The following is a 16022-nucleotide window of genomic DNA, read 5'->3' on the forward strand; positions in this document are numbered from 1 at the left end:
TTGTATTAAAAAAAGAAGGCGAACTAAGAGCATATTATCACATTCTAGTGTCTGCAGTCCCCGAAGCTGGCAATTCAGCAATGAAATTCAAACAGCACCAGTACAGAATTATGGAAGTCTTTTCACAAGGAGGATACTGTGAATTTCCCTTTGATCTTTTCTTAACAGAATTACTGTCTCCCCTCCTCCCACTTCAGTACCAAAGAACTACTTCCAAGGAGTTCCCTACATGCTGGGCAAGCAGAATATTGGAGCTAAGGTTTGCCACACGGCTCTTATGCTAAATGCGTTCCCTGTGTGCCAGTCAGAAGTCAGTCACAAAAGCAGGACAAAATAGAGGGCACAATGGCAACTTTATTCATAGAGTATTTGGTTACATGGCAGACATGAATATTTAAGCATGTTTCCTACAGCTTTGCCTTCTCCCCCACACTCAGATATTTGAATGAATGAAGATTCTACAGATATACAGCCATGCGTTTAAAAAGTTGTTGCGAGTTGGCATAACAAAGATAGCACGGTGGCTGCAGCACAAGGGATGGCACTATGCTGAGGAAACATCTTAACATATCAGGATGTTTTTAATGGTAAAGCAGATTTCCCACACTCTCACTTGCTGAAAGGGACCTCCAGTAAGCCAGGTAGTCCATCCATTTGTACTGCAGTAAGATTCATTTAATTAACCCTCATCCATCCCACTACGGGTGATTTCTGAACTCAGAGGTGAGGCAAAGTGTAGAGAAAGTCTAAAAATGGCCAGAAGAGAGGAGAATAATGAGAAAAAACAAACAATAGGAGGGTGTCATAATGTCTAAGTAGGTTACCCCTTTATATCTACTTGACATGTAAATGACCCCAGCTTAGAGAGACTCCCTTACTCACTGGATATAAGTATGTTAAAGGGAATTTATATATCAGAGAGGCTAACTTAGACCAACCTATATATCCCTTCTGAATTTGACAATCGGTCTCAAATCTCTCTTCCCACGGGGCTTTACCATCTCCCTTAGTAGCTTGTTCCATTGCCTGGACGGTTCCTTAAGTTCTAAAGTCAAATTCACCATTGATATGTGGTCAATATAAGTGGCAGAAGTGAAGCCAAAGGAGGTCATACAGCCAAAGTCAAGGCAGTAGCACCTACTTATGCTGATGGTGAATGTAGCAGACGCAGCTTCTTACCATATTCAGCCAAATTTCTCATGCTGCAGTTTATACCCATCAGTAGTTGGGCAGCTACTCCACTCCAGCAGAACAGGGGTTAAAAGCAGCCAGGGAGAGGGCTCTGGCTGGGATAAAAGGAGGGAGAACAGCTGAGGGAGTAGCTGACCACAGGTGCTGCCAGCTCAATCAGAGCCTAGCTGGCCCTGAGGGGCCAGGAGCTGAAGGAGTCTTACTCTAGCCCTTGAGTGGGAAGGGCTAGCTGCTTGAGAGCAAGGTACCCGAAGCAGAGCAGTGCTGGGAAAAAGGGAGTTGGGGGACTCCAGGCTGGTAAGCCCCAGGCCCCCTTCCCTTTCTCTGCTTTCCCCCTTACTTCTGTATGTCCTGCTAGCCTTACATAGTGCCTTGGCTAATGAGGCCCACAGGAGTTTCCCTTCTAGCAATTAGGCATGGCATACTCAGCCAACCCCAATTAATGCTTCTTAATTGGAGCTGGGCTAACAGAGGGCTGGCTCAGGATCTCCTGGCCAGTACCCTGTTACACCATCTCTTTGTTCTGGTATCACTGACTAATGAGAATAATTGATTCCTTCCATCTTTATAAAAACCCCTTATATTCCCAGTTATACCCTCTTATTACACCTTGCATATGATAATTCCTGAGTACGTGAGCCACTTTGCATTTGCCTTTATGGGACTTTTTTTTCAATTCATCTGTAAAATGGGGGATGGAATATTTACCATCCAGGGGTGTTGTGAGGCTTTAATTAACTAATGTTTGTACAGCACTCTGAGATCCTTGAATTAAAGGCACTAGATGTGCATTAAGTGGTCATGTTGCTGCTGCTATTTAATTGGTCAAGATTGCAAATATTTTTGTCCTGTCTTCCAAAATATACATGGTCCTTCCCTGTTTTCTTTTTAGAGGTGGATTTGATTAGCAAATTCACATTTAATGCAATCTGAATCTTATTGAACTGTCTTGGTGCTATTTTCACTCCCTCCATTTCTACTCTTCTATTATACACAGATTAGAAGAGTGATTAGGCAGCAGAGATAATACAGAAGTCTATCCAGGGAGCCCTAAATTCACATCTGATTTAAGTTAGAAGTGAAGAGCTGTTTAGTTCATTCTTAACATTTAGGGGATATTTGTTCACCTCACAAAATCGAGGGGCTGATTCTTCCCTATCTTGTACCTTGTTCAGTCATTTCTTCCCCTGCAAAACAAATATTGTTGCAATTTTAGCACTAAGATGTAGTGGCAAGGCCTTGTGGGGCCACAGAATGACTATGGATCTGTGGACCAAAATTTAGATATTGGTAGATATTTTAGAGAATGGTCCAAAATTGGAATCAAGAGGATACTACATGTTAGGCAGGGTGTTAGGCCTGCAGAATCTTATCTGGTGATACATAGACTGTATTTCTTATACAGTTCTCACTGATTTTCCCTTGTTTCTCTGGATAGTGATGATAACCGCTGAATCAGGAGAATCAAACTAATCCACAATATTATTTAAAATCACATTTTTAAATGAAGAATAAAGTTTCCAGTTTATCTGAAAACATTGCCAAACATCTAGTTTTCTATTGAGTTTCATTTTCTATTTACCCAAGTAATTAAATTATCAGTCCCAACCACCAACAGAGTGATGTATAACCAGGAACAGTTACGCTATCACCTGTTTATACATTTTTATTTTCTACCACTAGAGGGCTGTGCTGTTCTGTGTATTCAGCAAAACCCAACACATCCTGTCAGCACACATTTGTACTGAGGTGCTATTGCAAGTGGCATTTCCAGAGAAGTCTGGATTACAAGCTAAATATGAGTCAGATTACCACTGCGGAGAAAAAAACAAAACAACACATCATTCTGGCATGCATTAGCAGGAGTGTTGTAAGCAAGATACAAGTAGTAATTCTTGCACTCTACTCCATGCTCATTAGGCCTCAACTGGAGTATTGTGTCCAGAACTGGACACATCAGAAAATGTGGACAAATTGGAGAAAGTCCAGAGAAGAGTAACTAAAATGATTAAAGGTCTAGAAAACACGACCAATGAGGGAAGATTGAAAAAAAACTGGGTTTGTTTAGTTTGGAGAAGAGAAGCCTGAGAGGGGACGTGATAAGTTTTCAAGTACATAAAAGGTTGTTACAAGGAGAAAGAAGAATTATTCTCCTTAACCTCTGAGAATAGAACAAGAAGCAATGGACTTAAAATGCAGCAAAGGCAGTTTAGGTTGGACATGAGGAAAAACTTCCTGTCAGTGTGGTTAAGCACTGGAATAAATTGCTGAGGGAGGCTGTGGAATCTCCATCACTGAAGATTTTTAAGAGCAGGTTAGACAAACACCTAACAGGGATGGTCTAGATAATATTTAGTTCTGTCATGAGTGCAGGGGACTGGACTAGATGACCTCTCGTGGTTGCTTCCAGTCATATGATTCTATGAGCATTTAATTTAAACTTAGAAAGACAGAAATACCAAGTCTAAAATAATCAAATGAACTTGTTAAGCCCCCGCATAAGGTAGAATTTTTATCCACTGAAACCTTTTGCAGATGAGTAACTTTAGTCACCTGAATAGTTCCATTTAAATCAATGGATCTGATCACTTAAAGTTACTTAGATGTGTTTGTACGATTGAAACATTAGTTTCTATCCAGTTAGCTTCAGGTGCAAATGACTATGCAAGGCAGTGGAAAGTGAGACCACATGAGTTCACAAACCCAGTCCAGTGCTCTAACCACTGGGTAATGGTCGCATGTGATATGGCATGTAGTGGAAAAAACTGCTGCTCTTTGATCTATGCAACAGAGATCAGCTTCCCTATTCTGCTCTTCCTACCTGTGTAGAAGTTCCATACATCTTTGTATACAGGGAGGGAGCAAAAAACCACAGTAGAGACCTGAGAGAAGAATTTTGTCACTAGGATATGAAAGCTCACTTATAATTAATTATCTGTATTATGGTAGCACTTAGGAGCTCCAGTTAGGGACTAGGACTCCTGTGTGCTAGGTGCTGTACAAACACAGAACAAAAAAAAAATCCTTAAACATTTGTCTCACAATAACATACAGCAGTTAACCTGACTGAATGTGTTAAGTGTCAGGTCCTCAGCAGGTATAAATTGGCATAGCTCCAGCTGAGTCTGGCCCAAAGTGTTCATTTGAGATGTCTAATTTAATCACCAGGGCAATTCTAAAGATTTTGATCTCATTCGCACTGGTTGTGAACTGGTGCAGCTTCATTGACCTTCAGCTGAGTTATTTCTGATTGCCACTAGCATGCATGTGCTTTATAACAGTCGTGTGCGGTGCTTCAGTGTTTAATAAAGCCCTAGCTCCCCACCCACAGTAGATGACTCTTTTGAAATGAAGCACCATTCTAGTTGTATTTTAGTATGTTACATTTTTATTTTGAATCATTTATACCTGATAAACAAATCCATGGGACCAGATCCTCAGCTGGTGTAAAACAACATAGCTCCATTGAAGTAAGTGGAAATATGAGGTCTTACACTGCTGAGGATCTGGTGTGATAACTGAGGGATACAAAAGTACATCTTCACTAGAGAGCATCTAAGTCTAAACGTCCTTGGCACCAATTTGTACCTATATATTCTGCCTGTATAGAAGAGTCAGAGGCAGGGGCAACTCCAGGCACCCAGCACAGCAAGCACATGCCTGGGGTGGCAAGCCGGGGAGGGGCAGGGCGCTGTGCCGGTTGTCATGAGGGCGGCAGTCAGGGAGCCTTCAGTGGCGTTTTTGTGGGAAGTCCGCTGGTCTCGCGGCTTCGGCGGCGGATACGCCGAAGGAGCGGGATCGGGATCAGCAGATCACCTGCAGAACCGCCGCTGAAGGCTCCCTGACTGCTGTGCTTGGGGTGGCAAAAAACATAGAGTTGCCCCTGGTCAGAGGACAAAATGACCCTGGCAAGCTAATCAGCTTCTAATTCCAGGAGGAGAATGAGACCCTCGCAATGCAATATCAGCATTCTCTGTACTCACTCTGGTCTGGTTAAAGACTGCAGACACCACTGGAACCACTGGGGAGGATTTTTTAAGACTTCGTCGGTAGCCTACTGTAAACACAGCAATAAATATGTGGCAAATACAGAAACGTCCATCCTCTAGGCCAAAAATAACGAATTATTTGGCCTGGTAGAGGACACCTTTATGTAAACAGCTTAAGTTTGCATACAGGAGGCCAGATCCTCAGCTGAGATAAACAGTTGTAGCTCCCTTGAAGTCAGTTGACACCAGCTAAGAATCTCACAAACTCAGACTTTAAGGCCAGAAGGGACCATCATGATCATCTAGTCCAGTGGTTCTCAAACTTTTGTACTGGTGACCCCTTTCACATAGCAAGCCTCTGAGTGAAACCTCCCTTATCAATTACAAAAAAAACTTTTAAATATATTGAATGCCATTATAAATGCTGGAGGCAAAGCAGTGTTCAGGGTGAAGGTTGACAGCTCACAGCCCCCCATGTAATAACCTCACGACCACCTGAGGGGTCCTGAACCCCAGGCTGAGAACACCTGATCTAGTCTGACCTCTTGAGCGCTGAAGGCCATAAACCCTCAGCCACCCACTTCTGACCCATTGTTTCTTCTGGTGCACACATTATGTAATCCAATGAATCAAAATTACCATGGTTTAAATAAGCAGGCCAGCTCTTTCCTTGTGATTTATAAAAAGTGTAATTGGAGGCAGAGGTTGTCTTTTTGTTCTTTGTTTGTACAACACTTAGCATATTGCACTCCTGATCCATGAGTAGGGCTCCTAGGTGCTATGATAATATAAATATATACCAATCAGCATCAGCAGAATCATCCTGACGATTAAAACAAAACCATCTACATGCAACTGCTCAGTCATGAAATGCTCCTCTTACTACTTTGTACTACAAAACAAGAGCCACAGATGAAAAGGCCAGTGCTGTCTAATGGTTAAAGCAAGGGACTGGATGCTAGAGTTAAAAGAATAATGGATTATTCAGTTTGCTGGTAATTGAAAAAAATGAGAAAAATCATTTCAGAATTAACAAGTTGAAAACAAGTTTGTTTTCTGCCGAATAAAACATTTAGTCCACTCCATAATGAAATGTTTTGTTTTGATTCAGCATTTCTAATTTTTTAAAATTAAAACTAAATGAAATTTTGAAAGAAATCATTTCAAACTGAAAAATCAAAAATGTTTTATTTACAAAATGTTTCAATTTTTCAGAGTATCAAAGGTGTTTTTTTTTTTTTACTGAAACAATTTGGCAAAAATCAACACAAATCTGCTGAATGTTTGTGTGTCGCCAAATCTGCATTTTTAGCAAAAAATTGAAAAAAAAATTTCACCCAGCTCTACTGGGTGCCAAGAGGTCTGGGTTCTATCACCTGCTTGGCCACTTACTTGGTATATGGTATTGAGCAGTCCCTTAATTTCTCATTGAAGGAAGTTAATAATATCGCCCTACATTTATAAAGCACGTTGGGATCCTGGCCTGAAAGATTCTGAACTAGTACTAGCAATTATTATTAACATGATTTACATACATTTATCTGAAGGTGAAACAGGCCTGTTAGGTCATCTAGTCCAACCACCTGCCTAGGCGGGATTCTGAGTATGGTAAAGTCTCCATAGATTTGCAAAGTCGAATTTTAAGCGTACAAAGCACTAGGGATTCCACCACTTCCAACAAGAGACTGACTCTCCTGTAATCTAGTAGTTTGCAATATCCTATCAGTTAATATGACATGATTTCTTCAAGGTAGAAATGTGTAGCCCAGTTCTCCATTCCCTTGAACCTTGTGTAATCATTTACATCTATGCACAATGAGTGTAAACTACTATCAATTCTAAAGGGTGGTGTGTCATTTCTCTTCCACTTTGCACAGGTGTAAACCACCGCAGAAGATACAAGGCAGTGAAGAATTTGGCCCATAACCAACAAATCAGATAAGAACATAAGAATGGCCATACTGGGTCAGACCAAAGGTCCATCTAGCCAAGTATCCTGTCTTCTGACAGTGGTCAATACCAGGTGCTTCAGAGGGAATGAACAGAACAGATAATCATCAAGTGATCCATCCCCAGTCACCCATTCCCAGCTTCTGGCAAACAGAGGCTAGGGACACCCTCCCCCTCCATCGTGGCTAACAGCCATTGATGGATCTATCTTCCATGAATTTATCTAGTACTTTTTTGAACGCTGTTATAGTCTTGGCCTTCAGCCTGTGGAGATCTTTGCCAGAGGATGTGACTGTGCATTGTGTGAAGAAATACTTCCCTTTGTTTGTTTTAAACCTGCTGCCTATTAATTTCATTTGGTAACCTCTAGTTCTTGTGTTATGAAATGTAGTAAACAACACTTCCTTATCTACTTTCGCTATACCGGTCACAATTTTATAGACCTCAATCATATCTCCCCTTAGCCGTCTCTTTTCCAAGCTGAAAAGTCCTAGTCTTGTTAATTTCTCCTCAGACAGAAGAGAAATTCCATACCCCTGATCATTTTTGTTGCCCTTTTCGGAACCTTTTTCAATTCCAATATATCTTTTTTGAGATGGGGTGACCACATCTGAACACAGTGTTCAAGATGTGGGCATATCATGGATTTATATAGAGGCAATATGATATTTTCTGTCTTATTATTTATCCCTTTCTTAATGATTCCCAACTTTTTTTTTTGCCTTTTTGACTGCCATTGTGCATTGAGATGCCAACTGGTAAAATTTTCCAAAGTGCCCAAGTGATTTAGGAACATGAACCCCCTTTTTAGGCCTAATTGAGGCACTTAGACCAGAGTTTTAAAGGTATTTAGGTGCTTAAAGATGCATATAAGAACTTGAGAATCTCACTAGGCACCTAGGTGCCTAATTCCCATGGATTTTGAGCTCTTTGTGCCTACTGAGATTCTCAGAAGTGCCCATCAGCCTTTTTAAGCACCTAAATACCTTTATAATGTGGCTCCTATGACCCTAAGTCCTACTGACATTCAGTTAAACTTAGATTCCTAAATAGAACTGGTCAGAATTTTTTTGACAAAATATTTTCATTGGAAAATGCTTATCAAAACAAACTTTACATGGAAAATGATTGGTTTCATTGAATGTTTTGACACAAAGTTTTGAAAAATGTAAACATTGTCAAAACAAAATGTGTCAATCTTTTCAACATGAAAAAATCTGGTTTGAAACCACTTTTCATTTCACAATTTAAAGCTAATTATAGTTTTGAAAAATTAAAATGGGCGTAATCAAAAGGAACCATTTTGATTTATGTGAATCAACATTTTTTTCTGAGTTTTGGTCCAGAAAAATTTGAGATTTCAACTTTTCATTCAGATTCAGGATGGGCAAATGTTTTGACATCTCAAAAATGTCTGTGGAATGGGAAAATCTATCTCTTGCCCAGCTCAACTCCCAAGTGCTTATGCAATTTTTGAAAATGCTTCTTAAGATCTTACCTCTGTCAAAGTTAGAATCAGGACTCACAATTTGTCAGACCACTCTGTTTTATTAGCGCAGCGCTCCACCAATAACACCCAGATAATGTGAGTGGCCATGCAAGACCCAAACAGTCTTATTTATACAGATAAAAGAGTGGGAATTAGACAAAGGGACAAAGAAAGCAAAACAGTAAAATTCACCTGGGGCACAGCATGCATATCCTACTTCCTTACTAATTCTTATCCATCTAAGGCTAATACTTCACCAATTGTGCTTAAACGGTGCAATTGTTCTATGTTAATGTCTGTATTCCTGACACCTGGATTGCAGCATTCCAACAGTTTTGCTTAAAGGTACAGACAGCATTTCTTTAATCCTTTCTATTTTCACAATATAATTCATTCGACTTTCACAATCCCTCCTTTTGGTCAAGCGCACGCCATGACCAACAATTACTGGGTTCCACAAATTAACCGTTTCTTATCTTTTTGTTCATCAGTGATATTAAAAATCATCATATTAGCACTCTGTTTTGGGGCAGTCACCCACGTGACACAATACTGGATACAACAGGAGATTAACTGAAAGCATACAAAAATCACTAAGATTCCAAACAGGATAGTTAGGGCTCCCTGAAACAACCAGTTTCCTATGCCAGAGAAATACAGGTTACTTAGCCACTTCCATAAAGAACTCGGCTCTTCATGGGGAAGATATGCAATTTGTTCTAAGTGGCTAGCGCGATCTATTACCTCATTGGTATTGTCAGGTATAAACACACAACATTCTTTTCCAATGAGAGCACAGGTCCTTCCTTTGGCCGCCAGCACTATGTCTAATGCCTGACAGTTTTGGAGGGCCACCTGTCGGATCGCCCCTGTTTCACTGGCCAGAGTTTTTAAACTTTCTCCAGTTTCATATGCCATTATTTCAACTACTGCTTGTAACCTCAGGAGCCTTTTTGCCTGGTGTATTACTCCCCCAAGTGGGATAAAGGAACTGCCAATAACCTCTTCCCAGGTGTCATTACTGTTCCATATTGTGTTAAAAGGACAAGGTCCTCCAGTGAGGTCTGGGGAATTGAATGGGTAGCCAAGACAGGAACATCAGTTTGAGAGTGGGCAGGGATGTGGCTGCAGACCTAGCATTTAGAAATATTAAGGGTCTGAGCTATCCACACTTGCTGCTGGATAAAAGAATTGTCATTGTGGACTCCCCAGATCTTAAGACACCAACAGCCGAGGAACAAGCACCACCAGAGGTTCATGTTGGAGGCAGGGCCCTTCTGGTTCTGACAACCTCAACTGAGGGAACTGCAGTCACAGTTTTATGTCCACCAGGCAGCAGGCGCTAGGCTCACTACTGCTTCTTCTTGGGCCTTGCTTTAGGTCGTCGTCTGCTTCCGGCAACCCTTACGAAAACGTAGATTGTAAGGTATTGCAGGCTGTTCCTCTACGTCTTCTTCTGGAGTCACAATTGACTCTGCGTGGTCCTGAGGTAATGACTGGTTCGCTGGGGGTGATGCATTCTTACACTGCGAAGCATGTATCCACTCTGAGATGCCAGACAGTTTAACAGCCGTCGGGGTAGTAAGCAGTGCCTGATGATTCTTTGATGTTCTTTAAGTCTCTTTACTACTTCTTCCTTGACTCTGGCTATAACAATGGCTTTCACACCTTATCTTTTCCTGATGCATACGTTCCTCATTCACACAAATAGATTGAGAATACAAACAGTAGTATTTTATATCAAGCAAAAAAAAAGGCATTGCAAATTAAACCTTGCTAAGTTTTACAATTGATAACCAAGACAATTTACACTGAGACCCAGGCCTTTAATGTTTCTCTAATTTACTTAACATAAACACAACAGAGAATCTTGTCTCTTACTAACTAAATCTTAAACAAAGAGTTAAGAGACGGCCCAATTTGTAATGCATATGGGAAAACAGAATCTTATAGTCCCAGGGGGTCATTTCTTTCTGCTATTTAAAAAAACTGGCTAGCAGGATGAAATCAAATTATACTTTAATTCTTATGGGACATTATAAAATCCTGCTCCTACATATCCTTCTTTTGACACTAAGATTATTAATCGCCAGTGTCACTTCTTATTTAGTCCACGTAATAGAAAATACTGGGAGGAGATTTGGGCCTGTGGCTTTAGCTTTGCACATATTTGTTTTATCCACCAGCACATTTTAAACATTTCAATTAAACACATACAATTTAAAACCAAAAACACAATTAGGGATAGTAACATTAGTATGCCAGTAGTTGTGGGAGACCATCCAGAAAATATGTTATGCCAATGGTAAACTGTTATGTTTTTCTGTAGTGGCAATTCTTAACATGTTCCCATTTGTGTTTATAATATGAATGGTCCAGTTTTCCACATTTATTTTTTTTTATTTTTTTTTTAGGAACTATGTTACCTTTTTACCTTTTAACAGATGATTGGTAACTGTTTGCCATTCAATGCCAAGCTTGATAGAGAACTCAGCTAAATCAGTGCTTACAGTAAGCTGAGACTCTTTTGTTGTTGTTGTTGTTGTTGTGGCGGCAAATAGTAAATGTGATTATTGGTAAACACAGTAGTTACATTACATTTACATTTGTCTTCTAGTGGGTTGCTAACACTTTTTAAATACTTTTCCCCAAGAATTAACACATACACATAGCCCATTATACAGTACTTTGGATTATCTGAAAGATAAAAATAACATTTTTCTACCCCTTTTGGTGTGGCATTGATTATTACTTAAAAGATTCCTTTCTTTTACAAATACCCTTGCTGATTGCAGGCAAAACAGAGGAATTACCCCCATATTTTCTTGTGTCTTTTTTGTTGTTGTTGTTTGTTTTATAGGCAGGCCAGGTTTTAATGGCTTCTACTTTATAAGGGTTATGCGGAAATTATTCCACTGTTTAGTTATTAAATTCATGAGGTGGTGTACGTCAAGTTTTTCCTCTTATATAGCAGACCAAGTTTGTAATGTTTTTCCTGCTGTGTTAAGCTTTAAGTTTATTCACAGGTAATAGCTGAGAAGCATTATTACCATATTACTTTAAAGGATTTTTCCAAAAATCATACACACTATAAGTTGTTACAGGGGTACTTACTAACATTACATTTATTTTAATGTTTAATATTAACAATAATATTAGCATCAAGTCTATTAAAGGTATCTTGTTATACCATGCCTTTTATGTAGGCAATTTGTTTGCTGACCAGGTATCTTCTTTATTTGCAGCTGCTTTTGTGCTGGCAGTTCTCACCTTTCTTTATCAGTTAGGTAATTTGCATCAACACAGGCTTGGCTTTTGGATTCAAAGCCATCAGCAGAGCTCAGAGACTCTGTCTTAACACACAGGGATCTGAAAAAGAAAACACAGCCTATTGCAGCTCTTTTTGGAGCCCTAATAGGATTTTAATTCAGCAGCATGTTTCATTTGCATTTTTTTTACCCCTTTTTACAATATACACTGCACATGTCCTAGGGAAAATGCACATTCTTTCTATACTAAAACTTTTTTAAAACATTAGCCATATTAATTTTTACGTAAGGTGTAACTGTTTGTTTTGTTCTTACAGAGTTTTCATGTACCCTTATAAAAGTGACAGTCTGATTACAAAGAGCTATTTTAAGGCTCAGTGTTTTTAACATTGCTTCTTTTTGTTTTGTGCACCTCACCTCTGCTGTTGCTTCAGAGGGTCACTGTTAATTTCTTATTCTTTCATTACAGCTTTTATCTGCTATTGTTACAAAAAAAACCCAAACAAACAAAAAGACTTCAGAATCTCTCCCTATTCTCCTGATTTTGACTGCCCTATTGCAGCCATGACTTGGTCTTTATTTAAAAACATTTTAATTTTTGTAAAGAATCAAGTTACCCCTTAAGGGTTAAATGCTAAATCCCAAAGTCAAACAGCACTAATTACCTGGGTCTTGCAAAAAGATCTGTCAGTTTTGCAACTTTGATTAAAGAGTCAAATGAATTTTTAGTGGCATTAAAAACAAAAACAAAACCAATTTATCTCACACCTAGAAAACAGGAGTTTTACAAACCAGATATGTTGGTTTAGATTCTTAAAAGGTTACATATTTTCACAGACAAATATATACATACACATTTTCTTTTCCTTAACATTTCTTTACACTGCTTTGTTTTTACATAGCTGTATATATATATATATGGATTATTTACAGGCATTCTTCTGGAAAAAGGGCCCATTTTCCCTTCAGTATGGCTGCAAAGAAACCAAGAATTCTCTCTCTTTAACATGGTCCTTTTTAACATTTTCCACAAAGTTTAACTGCTTAATTCTCTTCAGCCTCTGTAGAGATAACTTTTCACTCTCTTTTCTTAAATCACTTGTTTATGTCCCCAAATGACACCTTTATCACCTCAGATTTCACCATTTTAAGTATTGTTCCAGGGCTTCATGCCTGCACTTACTGCTTTTCTTACTCCTGACACTATTCCCTTAGGGCTTTCAACCTGTTTTTCAGTTTATCTGTTGCTTGCCTGCTTGTCTGGGCCCGATCCTGCTTTTTTTTTCAATGAACTGTTTGTGAGTGATATTGTGGTCATTTCACAATTTTGAAAGAAATGTTCAAGGAAAGGGACCAGGAAAGGTGGGGGCTAGTTGAGGAGCCCACCCTCCTTGCTGAATTGATAGTGGAACACTAAAGAATCAATTTTTGAGGCAGACAACAAAGGGGAACAGAACAAGGGGATTTGTCCTTTTTACAATGAGATGGGAGTATGAAGGAGGTTGGATCGATTCGGGCTTTGGAGAACGGGGTAAAGGGGAGCGCTCAGTTTGATGGTGGGAGAGGAGGCTTTTAATAAAGCTTTTAACTTATTATTTGAATATTTGAGAGAGGCGTATCATAACCTAGACCCAGATTTGGACCTTAGCGTCCAAAATATGGGGGTTAGCATGAAAACCTCCAAGCTTAGTTACCAGCTTGGACCTGGTAAAGCTGCCACCATCCAAAAAATTAGAGTGTTTTGGGGCACTCTGGTCCCCCCAAAAACCTTCCCTGGGGACCCCAAGACCCAAATCCCTTGAGTCTCACAACAAAGGGAAATAAACCTTTTCCCTTCCCCCCTCCAGGTGTTCCTGGAGAGATACAAAGAAGCAAACTCCGTGAATCTAAACAGAGGGAGTCCACTCTCTCTATTTCCAGTCCTGGAAAACAGAAGTACTTCCCTCTTCACCCAGAGGGAATGCAAAGTCAGGCTAGTAAATCTAACACACACAGATTTCCCCCTGACTTCTTCCTCCCACCAATTCCCTGGTGCTGCAAATTTAATTCCCGGGAGTTCCCCACTAAAGAAAAAACTCCAACAGGTCTTAAAAGAAAGCTTTATATAAAAAGAAAGAAAAATACATAAAAATGGTCTCTCTGTATTAAGGTGACAAATACAGGGTCATTTGCTTAAAAGAATATTGAATAAACAGCCTTATTCACAAAGAATACAATTCAAAGCACTCCAGCAACTATAGACATGTAAATACAAAACAACAAACCAACTTTGTACTCACAACTTGGAAACAGAAGATTAGAAAGCAGGAAATAGAAAAATCCTTCTCATAGCTGAGAGAGAGTCAGGCAGAAGACGAAGAACAAAGGACTCACACACAAACTTCCCTCCACCCAGAGTTGAAAAAATCCTGTTTCCTGATTGGTCCTCTGGTCAGGTGCTTCAGGTTACTTTTTTTTTTTCAGGTGAAAGAGACATTAACCCTTAGCTATCTGTTTATGACAAGGCGAGTTTTGATTTTGTCCACCTATGATTTGCCTCTTGCGACCACTGCATGAAACAATTAACCTCTCCTTTAGCCAATTTAGTTTTAGGTTGGCCGAGTTTGTCCTTTAAGACGTCCACTCAGTCTTTGTTCCAAGATTTGAACAGTGGCCACTGAGTTTTGGGATCCCCCTGAGTTAGCCTAGACCATTCTTCCAGAAATTAACGGGAGTCTGGACCCTTTTTACAGGAGTCCAGACCCATCCTCAATACATAAAATGAGCCGACGTTCATTTAGGGAATGGTCCCGACTTAGACATCTGGTTACCAATACAGGAGGACTTCACACACCAATCACACAAGAAGGAAATTCGGGTTCGTCAGAGCAATTCCCAGTGCAACACACAAAAGGAGCCCATAGGCTACTGCCTCAATCGCCCTTGCTTTCACATCAGGGGTTTTACCCAAAGTGTGGTGCGGCTGCGATTGTGCAGATTCCACTCACTCAGACCGCGGGGACAGGAACGCCTTGGTCGGCCTATTCCCGGACGGAGACAGCACCCAGACTCAAACACTCCACAAGAGGACGGATAGACACAGAGACAGGACAGTCCTCAGTCTGGACAAAACACAGAAATAATTACCTGACCAAATTCCTGATGTCAGATCCCAGGATCCCTACCAGAACAGAGTGGGAACCAACAGGTTCGATGGCGTAGACCTCACTGTAGCTGTGCGCCTTTCCGCTCTAGTGGAGGACCGCTCGGGCCAAATGCCCAAGTGCCGGCTGCCACGGTCATCCTACAAAAACAGTCAGGAATCACACAGCCCCAGTGAAGACAGTTGCCATCTCAGTGGGACCTCCAAATTGTCAAAGTTAGAATCAGGACTCACAATTTGTCAGACCACTCTGTTTTATTAGCGCAGCGCTCCACCAATAACACCCAGATAATGTGAGTGGCCATGCAAGACCCAAACAGTCTTATTTATACAGATAAAAGAGCGGGAATTAGACAAAGGGACAAAGAAAGCAAAACAGTAAAATTCACCTGGGGCACAGCATGCATATCCTACTTCCTTACTAACTCTTATCGATCTAAGGCTAATACTTCACCAATTGCCCTTAAACGGTGCAATTGTTCTATGTTAATGTCTGTATTCCTGATACCTGGATTGCAGCATTCCAACAGTTTTGCTTAAAGGTACAGACAGCATTTCTTTAATCCTTTCTATTTTCACAATATAATTCATTCTACTTTCACACCTCATTTAGGTAGTTTTGAGCATTTTATCCCAAAAATCTCACATGACAACCATATCTTCTGGCCAAATCTGATTCTTATTTGTTTAAAGGGGATTTATACTCAGCACCACAAGACAAACATGCCCAAGGTTACTGCACTCATGCTTTGAGAAACATATGATTTCCATGTTTGTCGTCTTCATCACTATAATATTTCACACTTATGGAGCTCTTTGATCATTCATCCTCAAACACCCCTTTGAGATCGTTACAATTTCCAATATTATAGATGGGGAAACTAAGGCACAGATGGAGGAGTGTTTTTCCCCAAAGGTTATACAGCAACTTTGTGGCAGAGCTGGAGTTACTATACTTGATAATAATTCTGTATGACCTTTCATCTGATGAT

At 40.1% G+C, this 16022-nt stretch overlaps 1 long non-coding RNA gene across 1 annotated transcript; it reads right to left on the bottom strand.

Moving 5' to 3' along the window:
• Positions 1-8658: 8658 nt before the first annotated feature.
• Positions 8659-15600, bottom strand: LOC127057873 (uncharacterized). The gene is made up of 2 exons (XR_007776211.1): positions 15420-15600; positions 8659-8811 (listed from the first exon to the last, which is right to left on the bottom strand). It is a non-coding gene; the product is annotated as an uncharacterized LOC127057873 (long non-coding RNA).
• Positions 15601-16022: the final 422 nt, after the last annotated feature.

Source organism: Gopherus flavomarginatus, chromosome 1 (assembly GCF_025201925.1).
Source record: "Gopherus flavomarginatus isolate rGopFla2 chromosome 1, rGopFla2.mat.asm, whole genome shotgun sequence".
In the NCBI taxonomy this organism is placed as follows: Eukaryota; Metazoa; Chordata; order Testudines; family Testudinidae; genus Gopherus; species Gopherus flavomarginatus.